The sequence below is a fragment of the Capra hircus genome, chromosome 2, assembly GCF_001704415.2.
Source record: "Capra hircus breed San Clemente chromosome 2, ASM170441v1, whole genome shotgun sequence".
Classification (NCBI taxonomy): domain Eukaryota; kingdom Metazoa; phylum Chordata; class Mammalia; order Artiodactyla; family Bovidae; genus Capra; species Capra hircus.
In genome coordinates, this window is record NC_030809.1 from 115437484 (window position 1) to 115450923 (window position 13440).

The 13440-nt window shown below is 33.5% G+C and overlaps 1 pseudogene; it reads left to right on the forward strand.

Annotated features, from left to right (window-relative positions):
- Positions 302 to 788, forward strand: LOC102179330 (annotated as a pseudogene).

Genomic DNA, 13440 nt, shown 5'->3' on the forward strand with positions numbered 1-13440 from the left:
TTAGTTTTGACTTTACTAATTGTTACCATCTATGATTCTCTTCTATGATCCTAATTAATAAATTAACACAGAAGTTTATGTTACACAGTAGTTTTATAATAATACTAAAATATGTAAATATTAGACTTATTTGTTTATTGCAGAATTACTAGGTTTTGTATGCATAATTAACCCAGCAAGATAAAATTTTTTAAAATAGATTTCTAAGTTAAAGCATCACCTTTGATAAATACAAAAATCAGGAAATATAGATGTTACTTAGAGTAAAATTCTCTTTCGCTCAGGCCCACAGCGCCAGCAGGATGGGCAAGTGTCGCGGTCTTCCTACTGCCAGGAAGCTCCGTAGCCACCGACAAGACCAGAAGCGGCATGATACACAGTACAAGAAAGCTCATTTGGGCATTGCCCTGAAGGCCAACCCTTTTGGTGGCATTTCTCATGCCAAGGGAATGGTGCTGGAAAAAGTAGGAGTTGAAGCCAAACAGCCAAATTCTGACATCAGGAAGTGTGTCAGGGTTCAGCTAATCAAGAATGGCAAAAAAATCACTGCTTTTGTACCCAATTATGGTTGCCTGAATTTTATTGAGGAAAACGATGAAGTTCTGGTTGCTGGATTTGGTCGCAAAGGTCATGCTGTTGGTGACATTCCTGGAGTCCGCTTTAAGGCTGTTAAAGTAGCCAGTGTCTCTCTTTTGGCTTTATACAAAGGCAAGAAGGAAAGACCAAGATCATAAATTTTGATGATGAAAGCACGATAGTAATAAATTTTCATATACCAAAAAAAAAAAGTAAACTTCTACAAGTTCTACCCTGTCAGAGCCCTGCAGACTCTTCTAAGACTCTATGTTTTACTCATATTTAAAATTGTTTATCTATTTTTGTGCTTATTTGATTAATATCTATCTCCACATTAAACTATAGATCTGCAAGGGCTACTTTTGATCATTGTTGTATCTCCAGCATCAAATGCAATGCCTAACACATAATAGGTACTCAAAACAATTTTTTGTTGATCCAAAGGAATTAATAAATACATAAATAAAAATAATTTATATTAAATTTGAAATAATAGAGTCTTTACCATCTAAAGTACCTGGTGTAAGAATTCTCATACATTACTCTGTAAATTATAGAAAATGGATAATGCAAATGATTCTTGTCCTTAGAAATGTAAATAAGTTATATACAACAGAATGCCATTGATTATTGCTTATATACAACAGAATGCCATTGATTATTGCCCTATGCATAGATCAGGTTTGCATCATTTGCAAATATATTTTAGCTTTCCATATTGCCCACATGTATGTGGTTCTTTGAATTCTTCTTTGAATAGCATGTAACATTATACAGTTTCCTTCATTAATCAATGCATTAAATTAAATATTTGATAGGTATTTGTATTTGTATGAGTCATGACTACTTTCTTCTAGAAAGTATGCTTTAACACCTTAAAAACATCTTAAATAAAGCAAATAGTCTATTTATGTATATGAAGATATATGAGAATAAACTACATGAGCAGTATGCTGTGCCTAAGCAGGAACTGACAATACTTCTTTAAAGAATTTTATTAGTCAAGCTACAAAGAGAGTACCGAAGGAACTTTTTTATCACTATTTTGCTTTTTATCACTATTGTTAGTTCATGTAACAAAGTACCAGCACTGCACTGTATCATTCAGACTCTTCCCTAGCTCCCTAGGATTTGCATACTTGGAAAATATTTTACAGAGATCACCCATACAAGTATTTCAAAATACTTGTCCTGGTTTGCAGTTAAATTTGTTCTTTTATTTTCTGTTTTCTTTTGTTGTCATTATTTTGCTCCATGTTATATACTTTAAAACTGAAGAATTTTCAAAATTGGAAAAAGAGACAGCTCAAACTTTGGAATTTCAACTCCATACATGTTTGAAGAGTGCAAAGGTTGTAATGGGGGCAGGGAGCAGGACTAAATTACATATGATTTTTTTCAAACAAATGCCAAATTATATCTGCTAGTAAGTTTTACCTAGCTTGGAAACCAAACTCAGCCACATAGTATGAGAATGCCAGATATACGACAATAAATATTTTTGGCATAGTTTCAAAGCTACATAATGCCAGACATAGACATGTAAAAGTAATGGCAAAAACTACAAAGATTATAAAAGGAATAAAGTCACAGTTCGTAATTCATATGATTATGTTCAATAGCAGACTTAGACAGCTTTTCACATAATAAGATCCACATGTAAAAGCATCAGCTTATTTTACTCAGAAAAAGATAACAAATATTAAAATGGCTTTTAAAAGTAAAATTTTGTTGAGAGCTTGTAAATGTATGTTTGCAAGCTGAAGGAGAAAAACTTAAATTGTCTTTTTGTTTCTATTTAGATACCCAACTTCTGCTTCCCTGTTTGTAACACAGAACAATTGAATAAGAAAACAAAATGGAGTTTTAAAGATTGGACTGTCTCTGAAATATTGTCACTGTAATCTGAATACTAAAACTGGAAAATACTATTCTTCTAAAATTAAATAAACCGTCTTGCATTGAGAGAAAGGATAAAGGAAATATAGTTGTCAGATGTTCAAACCTTGATTTGACTACTGGGTACAGATTGTGGGGCTCAAAGCCAAAGTTAATAAAGTAGTCCAAAGCAATTTCATTATATCCTCCATTGCAAGGTTAGTATCTCAGGTTGGTTTTTCAGTGCAGGCTTTCCAGCAACATTTTGTGCTACCTGTAATATCTTGTTTTGGACCTAAAGAACTCCAACTAAATTGCGTTTGTGATGGGTTTGATTTCCAGAGATAAAAGAAGCACACTTTTGTGTTTTCGTTTTGTTTAATTTATAGATTAGAAGTGGCTGGCCATCAGGGTGGGCTAATGAAAAGCAAGACTAAGGGGAAATGCTAGTGAAAGAAGGATGGAAGAAACCATAGAATCTGAGATAAACTGTCAGTCCCTTAGGCAAGATAAGCCAGAACACCACAGTGCCAAGAACAACTAGCTTGGGTTTCAGTTCTCAGTCACAAGCAACACTGCGAACTGAAGTTCAATTTTAAAAAAAGAATTTTACCAGGATGGGAAATAATAATTTAGTAGGTGAACTGAAAATAGTCACATTTTGAGATTTCATAGTAAGGGCAATAAAATATTTCTTAGTACTATAGGTATATATGGTATTGATTTTTTATTTTGTTGAATAAAATGTAAAAATTATTTTTGCTTCTTTTCAACCCAGTGAAAACTTATAACGTAGAATAAGTTATATGGCATCTCTTATCTATCAACCGTTATAAAAGAGAAAAATGTTTTCCAGACATATTTTCCTTAGTTCCAAACTTTGCAGGAAACTTTTAAATACCCCTCTAGTGATGCACTATTTGTATTGAATACATGTGCAACACACTGGTGGTAATAGGCACTCTTACTTAGATGTGGGTAAAAACATTTGTTACCAAAAGACACTTTCAAACTGAGTTCTATCCCCATTTACACATGGATCCCTTTAATGGATGTTGAGAGTCTTGATTTAGAACTTTTAATAGGCTCGTTTACATTTTGCAAATCTCTACCTTTGAAATAAAAATGCAGTGATCCACCCATCTGCAGACAATTAAGACCAGCAGCCAAGTATAAAAGGGTGGAGAACTTTTAATAGGTGTTTATAGATTGGAAGCATCGACCCCCTTTTAAATGAAAGAAGCCTAAGAAGAAATAGTAAGTGTTAAGGATAACCATGAAATTCATTTAACCCCCCAAGCAGAAGATCTGTTATCAAAGAATTGGCAGGATTCTACACCTTCCAACTTAAGATTCTTAGCTTAAGTACTCAGCAAAAGTACTTAGAAAAGAAATATCTTATTTAGAAGTGTTTTGATTATAAATTCTTAACTGCTTTAAGGTCAAAAACACAAGCCCACAGGAAGACCGACAGTAAGGTATGTGATATAAAAACAAATATTTCCATAAAATCTTTGCCCTAGCAAAAAGGGAAATTCTTAGTAGGTTCAAGGTGGGAATTTAGGGAATAGTATTTTTTTACAGGAAATACTGGTTAGGCGTTTTATATAGGGGGTTCTGCATTTGTGAAAGGATAATTTGCTCTAAAATATGTGGGCAACCAGCCTAAATTCTCTAATTGAGTAGTTTGCTCATAACCCCAGGCCATTAGGTGAATGTAAACTGTTACAGGCTTAGTAAGAAAATAGTCCCATTAGGATTTTTGTATTTGTATGTGGTTGTGGGTTAGAGTAACTGTTTCCAAAATCATGGATTAATGAAAAGCTCTTTTTTCTAAGTTTGCAAATACCAGCTTTGAAATGCTCAAACTCAAATTAAGCCAAGGATTCTTTTTTTGCTGTGTTTTATTTTGTTTTTTGCAGTTAAAAATTCTTTTTACAAGATCAACGCTGAGCTCTAAGTTCCACTGTAAGTTATCTAAGGAAAATTAGAGATACTTAATTGACTGGTTGTTAATAAAGGAAAACACTCAAGCTTTCTTTGATACTGTCATTCAAAAACTTTGCTCATATCCTAAACTTCCCCTCATTGGCCACTGCCAAGGAACTTGACAGAAAATGGGTATGACTTTTAGAAACTAAAGACTAGTACAGAAATTCACGAAATGTGGTGTGCGTGTGTTTCATTTAGTACACGTGGGGTGGGTAAGCTCGTATTTCTGTGAAGGAGAAGACAACTTTATGTGCTGCTTCTTGCGTCCGATCTTGGGCTCCTCTCTTATAATGGATCCCTTCAGCTAAACAGTCTACTTCTTTTCCTGTTCCAGGATTCTTGTTAACTCATCACATTGTTTCTTCCTAAGCATAGTATACTTGCATAGCAGAGCAAGGAAGGAACCCAAAATAGACTATGTAATGCTCCTTTCAATCCATAACTATAAAACGCAGAAGAAATTCAGTCAAAGGAGGAAAATACCTGACCGAATATATTAAATTGACATATTCAAATTGAGATAATCTGTGTCTTGTTCGTGTCTCCATTTTCCCACTGAAACTGGCTCTAGTACTAATAAGCTTGCGGATGCTAGTTTTATATCAAACCTTCTTTTAAAAACTGAATTACACAAGACCTTTTCTTCACAATTAAATAAATAACAAAATCACAGAGCCCAATATCAATCTCTTAGGCCACCTGGGGCAGGGCTAGGTGTTTTCATAGGCTGGGTAACTTTTTACTGTCTAGTTTCCTTTTCTCCACTTAAAATGTTCCTATTTCAAAACGTTATAAAAGTACAGCCATATCACAAATATATGTTTGCCTAAATCCTTTAGTTGGAAAAATCAGAATGATATGATATGGGAGGAAATACAAAAATAAAAAGAAATCCTAAAAAGAAGATACCAAAGCAGAATTGTTCTGAGATAATATTGTAAGAAGTGAAAAATTAAGCTCATATACAGGAGGATGTGAAGAAGGAATTTTAAGAGGGCTGTGCTCTACTGTGAAAGTACATGTAAACGCCATCCCTTGAAAGAATTCCAGAATAGTTGGATAGTTTTGAATAGCTTTCTTAAAAATTTTCTAAGAGTTATAACAAAGAGATTGTATTTATTATCTTCTTTGGATTGAGATTGAAGCTAGAATACTTGAATAATAAATTTTGGGCAAGTTGAGAGATGAGATTTGCTGAAAGAAATAAAGATAAAGGAAATATAAATTGACTCTAGTAACAACCAAATGGAGAGAAAGGATTTATCTTCAAAATTCTTCCCTTAATTTATCATTTTCAAAAGTAATAAAATAATACTATAGAGAGGAAAGGCAGTGATTCATCAGATTCTTTCACATACCAGTTTACCAATATTTTTAATACCAGTATAACTATGAATTGTGTTAAGAGCAAAATGAAAATACGTATGTAGATATTTTCATGGACAACAATCCCACTTGGAGTGCCCAAAAGATGATAAAATGTTAATGAGAATTGAGACCTAACAGAGAAAAAAAAATCCATAAATATAAATATAAGATTAGAAACTATTTTCATGTAAAGATGCTTCAAGAGGATCCTAGATAATTTTTTAGAAGAGATATGGGTTGAATTTCTAAAGAATAACTGTCCAATCTTTCTTAGTTTCATCTTGTACATAATTAATGAATATTTGTTAGATGAATGAGAAAGAAAGACGAAAAGCAAGCCTATTACAACACAATATCTATTTTGTGAGAAAGAAACTACTATAAATCTAAATATTTGCTCTTTCAAGTTTACTAAAATATATTTTTAAATGGATACATGGTAGATAACTATTAGAGTCAGATGAAGTGTTTTTATTTTTCTCTCTTCTATAGGTTTGAAATCTTCCATAATAAACATTTTAAAAATGAAAAAGTGTATTCCTCAGGATTTGCAGAGTAAAGTGGCATATACAAAATTCATATTTAGTAACCAAAACTTGGAGATTATTATGGAATTTCATCTCAAGGAAAGACTTGTTGGGGGAAGGGATAACAACATGGGGTCTGCTCTGTCCAGTGACAATGAAACAAGAAGGTGGAATGAAGCATGAAGGGAAGTCAGAGGGAGGGGCATGGCAGTCGTTTCAAGCCTGGTGGCTATTTTAATATTACAAGACTTTGTTCTTCTGATGCTTCACCACCTCATTAACCTATATGTCATTCTGAAGTATTTTGCCATGCTCTGATGATTAGAGACTTGCTCGCTAACAACACAACATTTTAAATGCAAGCTCTTCCCTGGAGTTGTGGTGAATTAATTTTCAATTAGTTTTCATTAATGAACTTCATTTTATGGGTCCAATTGCTGTCCCAGCTTCAGGAAATCCAGCAAGTACTTTGGTGGGGTGAGAGGGGGCAGCTGGAGGAGTCAGGAATATCCTGGGCCCTTTGCATGAGTCCTTACTTCACTTATCAACCAAAACAAAAAATTATAAATCAAACACTACCCATGGAATCCAGGCATCTTTTCTGGGATCTTTAGAGGTTAAGTTTTATTGCTAGTTTCACCTGGGTTTTTATCTCATACCCCAAAACCAGGCTCCAAGAAGGGGAAAAAATCGATTCTGAATAGAAAAGTGCTCTGGGCAAGTCACTCATTCTTTCTATACCTTCACTTCCTCTCACGGAAAAAGGTTTAGTCCAGATTGACCAGATTCAAGTAATACGTGCCTATAATAGTTGGCAAATGGTCACAAACACATCTAACACAGAAAGACAAACTGCATAGTAAAACCAAAGTTCTTGGGTCGCTAATGAAGAACTAGTAGCCTGGGTAACACTCCCACAAGCCAAAACTCTAGCTGTTCCTCAGGGAGAGTGTGATGCTGCTATGCCCAAACACTATACGGTATCTATGGTCATACCATTTCCATCCTAAGAACCTGTAAGAGAGAGTTGTGATATATTCACACCTTGTAGCAGAAGACTTCGCCTTAATAAAATGTAATACACATTTTTTTCTTCATGATTTTTCTATAAAAAAATGCTAAGTTGGTTGATAAATTAATCCTTTGATGTTTGCTCTTAAGGAGGCACATTTTTTTTTAAAGTACACTGGGATTTTAGAATTATAAAAAGATATTTTATTCTATCTTGTTTCTTTGACTCAGAAGTCAAGCTTATTTCTGAGTTAATGGAGTTAATTCTTCCCTTCACACATAAATGATTAATTATTCTTTTAGTAGGCATTTATTGAGTGCTAATTTATTCATAATACCAGGATCTTCAGGATCATAATCTAAAAAACGGAAACGAAACTAGAAGATGGGGTTCTGTTCCAGTGAAAATATAAAGTAGTTGAAATGGCAAAAGAGGAATGTATGAAACTGTAGAAAATTGACAAAGGAGCAGATGAATAAGTGAAAAATCATGGAGTAGAAATTAAAGGGAAAGTACCCAGGAATGATGACATAAACCTCAGTCGATGTTTAATTATCTTTATTTACTTTCTTCATCACAGTTTCTCTGTGTTACTGGTTTTTTCTTGTGGGAAAAAAAAAAAAAACTCAGATTTTCGTTCTTTTTAAATGAGTAGTATCTTATAGATAGAACCATTTCTTAACATTTGGTTCCTTACCATGTAAGAATATAAGGATGAAATTGGGGATCTTGTATAATGATGTAAAGAAAATGACTCCCCGCAAAGTCACCAAGAAACTAAAAATGTAAAATACCTTCTTATATAAGTCACTTTTAAAGATCTGGAACATCACAGTACAGATTAGAATCTAATCTGGAAAAACCAGAAAAATATAAAAGAAACAATAGATCGTAAAACTCAATAATGATGTACGGAAACAAAACTAACCCTCAAAAGAAGTAAGTGACCCACCTGATAGTGCTATGAATAAAAGAGAATTTGTCAAAGCACTTAGAGGTGTTTAATCTTTCATAAATTTATGTGTTTTTCACAAAATATGATGTATATAATTGGTTATAAATTTAAGGTTTGGAGTCTGATGACAGCATAGTAGGAAGAGCTCAGATTTTAGACTCAGATCTGAGTTAATACCACTTCTGACATTTATGAACAGGTTCTTGGACAAATATTTTAACTTCTCTGAGTCTCAGTTTCATTATTGGTAAAGTATAAATAAAAATAATGCCAACATTATAAGGATTTTGTGAGGATTAAATGGGAAAATTCATGTAAAATGTTTTGCACATGGTATGCACTCAATAAAAATGAACTATTGCTGTGATATATACTTAGCTAAACATTTGGAAGTAAGCAAAAGTCTCTAGGTGGATAGGAAGTTATCTTACAAAGTCATCTCATTAGCGGAGTCCATAAAATAATTTTATTAAAACCACTAATAAATTTGGAGACATAACCAAATGAGAATTATGTGACTGCCATTACTTAGGTTGCCTGGTGATCAATTTTTAAAATTGGTGCGATGTCACTAGTTTCCAAATCTTAACTTCTGGCACAAAAATCAAGTATTTAATATTGTTTTGCCTTCATAATTCCATAAAAACACCAGATTATTAGGTTCTGCCTTTTGTCCTAAACTCCCCTAAGTTATATCAACAATAATGTACATGTCCTATGTCTTCCTTTGAATAAAGCATAAGCGGATAAATGTGGTTTTATTAAGTCAGCTGGGAAAATAAACTCCCTTGCAGCCATCCACCTGTTTTCTACATATTCCAATATGGGAAACGCCAACTCTCTTTGAGAGAACTGCTGTGAAACTGATCTCTAAGTACATTTTTCTAAACTTGACATAATCATGCTTTTTAAAAACATGATACAAGTTTTTTTAAGTATTAAAGGACTTTTCCAGGATTCTCTAATCTTTGTCACAATGTTCTCGTAAAATGAATGATTTTTGCTACTTTTTCAAGAAATAACCATACTTAGTAACTGAGTGTCAAGCAGTAATACCAGAAAAAAGCAATGAGACAGAACTGAGTGAAATTATAATTCTAACTCAGAAAGCTACTTCTAAAATAAAGAGGGTATGTGTGAGTGTGTGTGTGTATAAATATATATACATAGCTGATTAACTTTGCTATATAACAGAAAATAACATAACATTGTAAAGCAACTATACTCCAATAAAAATTTTTTAAAATAAGCCATTTTAGGTACAAATAAACTTTTTTATGAAACAGAAATAGAGTCACAGATGGTAGAAAACAAACCTATGTTTACCAAAGGGAAAAAGTAGTGAGGAATAAATTGGGAGATTGGGATTGACATATACACACTACTATTTGTAAAATAGATAATAAGGACCTCCTGTATAGCACAGGAAACTCTGCTCAGTACTCTGTAATGATCTATATGGGAGAAGAATTTTAGAAAGAGAGTATATATGTATCTGTATAACTGATTCACTTTGCTGTACACCTGAACACAACATTGTAAACAACTATACTCCAAAAAAATAAATAAATAAAGTTTTTAAAGGCAAAAAGTCCACTTTACCTAGATTAAATAATAGAATATTATTGTCCCCATTCTGGCCTAAAAATATTATTTTGTTTTCTTTTTTGTGAAACAGTAATATATGTACATAATTTCAAAAATTGAAAAGTTTGAAATGATATACTACCTCACTTATCTCCCAGTTAAACTTACTTCTTAAATTGGAGGCACTATGTTGTCATGCATATTATAAACATAATTTTACATTGATTTTCCTGATAGAAACTTTTACTTCTGGCTTAATATATGTAACATATATTATATTTTGTATTATAATATTAGTTAATAATATTAAATCACAAGTAAATTAATAAATAGGTCATAAATTACTGCAAGTCTTTTGTGACTTGTAGTCTTGAAGAAAACATCTAACATAAATACTCTATTGTACTATAAAAAGACCATTAAGAGAAGTTCTAAAAACCATTTTGCTTAAGGTTCTATTTATATGAAGTCGAAAAGAGAACTGAAACAAATACCATAAGCTCCCATTTAGCCAGACCCAAATAACCAGAATTCTTTGTAGTCATAGGCAATAATTCATGTTCCTATAGATGGTCCTATGACTCTGCAAGATGAAAGTGCCTTCTGAAGCACAAAGCAGTACAATTATGCTTGACTTAGTCTCACTATTAAAGTCATCATATTATTTCCTTGAAATGTATGATCCAGGATTAAAAGCTTCATATATGTGGCAATGTCTTTGTTATTCAAAATATTAAATTAACCGTAATATTTCATTATCCTCAATTTCTTTTAAAAAGGGATTTCTTTCAGTTTAATATGGAAATAAGAGGACATGTGGAGAAAAGGGAAGAAATCTTCACCTACATCACGTTATGAGTAAGACCTCTGTTTGTCCTCATTCTTGAGTTCATTGGTGTTAATATTGCCTTAAAGTATGCTAAGCAACTTCATCTTATTTTTAGTTTTCCCCAATAAATTATATATCATCAAACATTCAGATATTTTCTTAATAGATTTTGATTCCATAAACACAAAATTTTAAATACATATGCAATTATTTTAAATGATTAAAGTGCAACTCTTCAGATATTTTCTACAAGGAAAAGTACTTTCCATAAATATAAGTTATTGTGCTAAGATATCATAAATGTACACTGAACATTTATGGTACTTAATTTTATAAGTTAACAATTTAATGCCATTTACCAGGGCTTTTTTTTTTCCTTACATAATTTAACTCATTTCTTCAGAGCTAGTTACGTCTATTTTTTACATCATTTTAATAATTATGTATTGTGCATGGTATGAATAACCACCTTAAAACCTCACTCCCTGAATGCAATTTAGAAGATAAACTGTTAACACAGAAAACTGTTTTTAGAGATTCCTATGGAAAAAGTTTTAAATATTTTATGTATACTTTGCTTTGAGTTTTTAAAATATTTGGAGCAGGCTAAATTGTTCCATTATTAACTATTAAAATTTTTGTATTTATATGCATAACATTAGAATACTTCTATTTTGACAGACAGAAAGGAAAGGAAGCAAGGAAATGTACAGTTACACCAGAAAGATTCTGTGTCATCCAATACTCAAACACCGCAGGGTATGCTAAGAGAGTCATTAAAACAGCATTCGGCTGTGTTCCGTTGACATATGGCAGGCTTCCAAAATTAACAGATATTTTGCTGCCTGTTGGCTTGTATCACAGTCTTGATAGTTTTGGGGGTTTTGTTTTTTGGTTTTGGTGTTTTAGAGGGGGTGCATTTTAAATGTCTTTGTTTTGATATGTACTTTGAGAGCTTATGAATCATTAATCTCTTTCGATGTGTGATTCTGGTTAAAGTAACAAAGATCATATTTCTTCCATTTTCTTTGCAAGTCTCTCCTCTACTATGAGCCTCTCACTCTTCCTTATGCATTGGGGTAGCCTCTCTGTTCTCTTCCTCTGAGCCAGACTGACATTTTTTAAATATATTTTAAAAACATACTCAGGAAGATATAAATTTGTTTGGCTGTGGACTTCCCTGGAGGTCCAGTGGTTAGGGCTCTCTGCTTCCCCTGCAAGGGGGCAGGGGTTTGATCCTTGGTGGGGGAACTAAGATCCTGAATGCCTTGCAATGCAGCCAAAACAAAAAGAAAATTTTTTAATTTATTTGGTTGTGATATCTGTTTCTCATGCCTGACTGAATAGGTTGTAAGTTCCCCTTGACCTTTCACATGCGCAGCAGTGTCTCCAATTTTGTTCAAGACATACAGGGTTAGCTCTGCCTCCGCACACCCTTGACACCCACAGTGTAACTGGAGTCACTCTTACTTAACTTTAGCTGAGTAAAATATTCAGTTTATAGCCCAGAATGTGTTCACTTTATAAATCAGATTTCAATAAAACTCCAAAACAAGGAGTGTATTTCTCAACTGTAAGGAAGAGCATAGATCTACTTTCAAACTCCACGTAGCCAGGTCACTCTGTAGCACTGTTTTCAAAATGAAATGAAGGTTTTCAGAGTCATATAAACTCAATCTCGATGTCCATGTATACGCTTTCTAAATAGTAATTAGGATATTCTGCGGCTTTGACAAAGGAGGAAGCCTCTTCCTCCAAATTTCCACCGCCATCTGTGTCTGAAGCATCCATTGGCCATTTGTTATGCCAGGTGTCAAATTTCTTTTTGAGAGTGTTACACTGAGATTTCTGAAAGAGATGGCAGTATTACTTAACTCCTGCTTAACCCCTGCTTACTCCCAGAGGGATCAAAGGGCAGTACCTATTTTGAGGTCAATTACTCTGTCTCTTTAGTTTAGAAGGATCTTAGTTATGCAATCTCCAAGACACAAAGGGTAAAGGAATTTTCCTGCACCCAAAATCACTGACACCACAACATGAGAGATTCCAGCCCTGCCAAATTCTTCTTCAGTGGTGTAACACAACACAGCACAGGCAGGAATTCACCAGGCAAAGGTTGGCTGGAGGGCTGTTAGTTGCCTTTAACTTATTTTCCACCACTGGAGCCAGGGGAAGATTCAGATTTAGCATGTTTAAGAATACAGGTACTGGGTTTAGGTGGCCAGGATTCAAATTTCATACGTTGCTAACTGTGTGACTTTGGACAAGTTAATTATACCCCTTTTTCCTCTGTGAGAGTTAATAATAGCATCTATTTCATAGAGCTTCAATGTGATGATACATATAAAGTATCTAGCCTGTGGTGAGCATTTGGTAAGTGTTGACTATTAATTAATTCATTCATTCAAGAAACACTGAGCACCTCTACAAAGCATTTTATGGATGAGGAAACTGAGCCATGGAAATCTTGGGCAGTCACCCCAAATTCCTATTGAAATAGGACTGGGACCCTGATGTCTTACTGTCTATTTTCCCCTCACCAGGGTGAGCTAGTCAGTCCTCATAATGGGATATTAAAAATCCAACTTAGATTTGGGAAACAACCAGGAACGTCTCAAAAAATGAAATATTTCAAAGAAATGCCAACTTCCTGTTTCAGTTTTGTGAAACATGTAATGATTGCAAACTTGTCTAAAATGTTTTCATGAGCAGAACA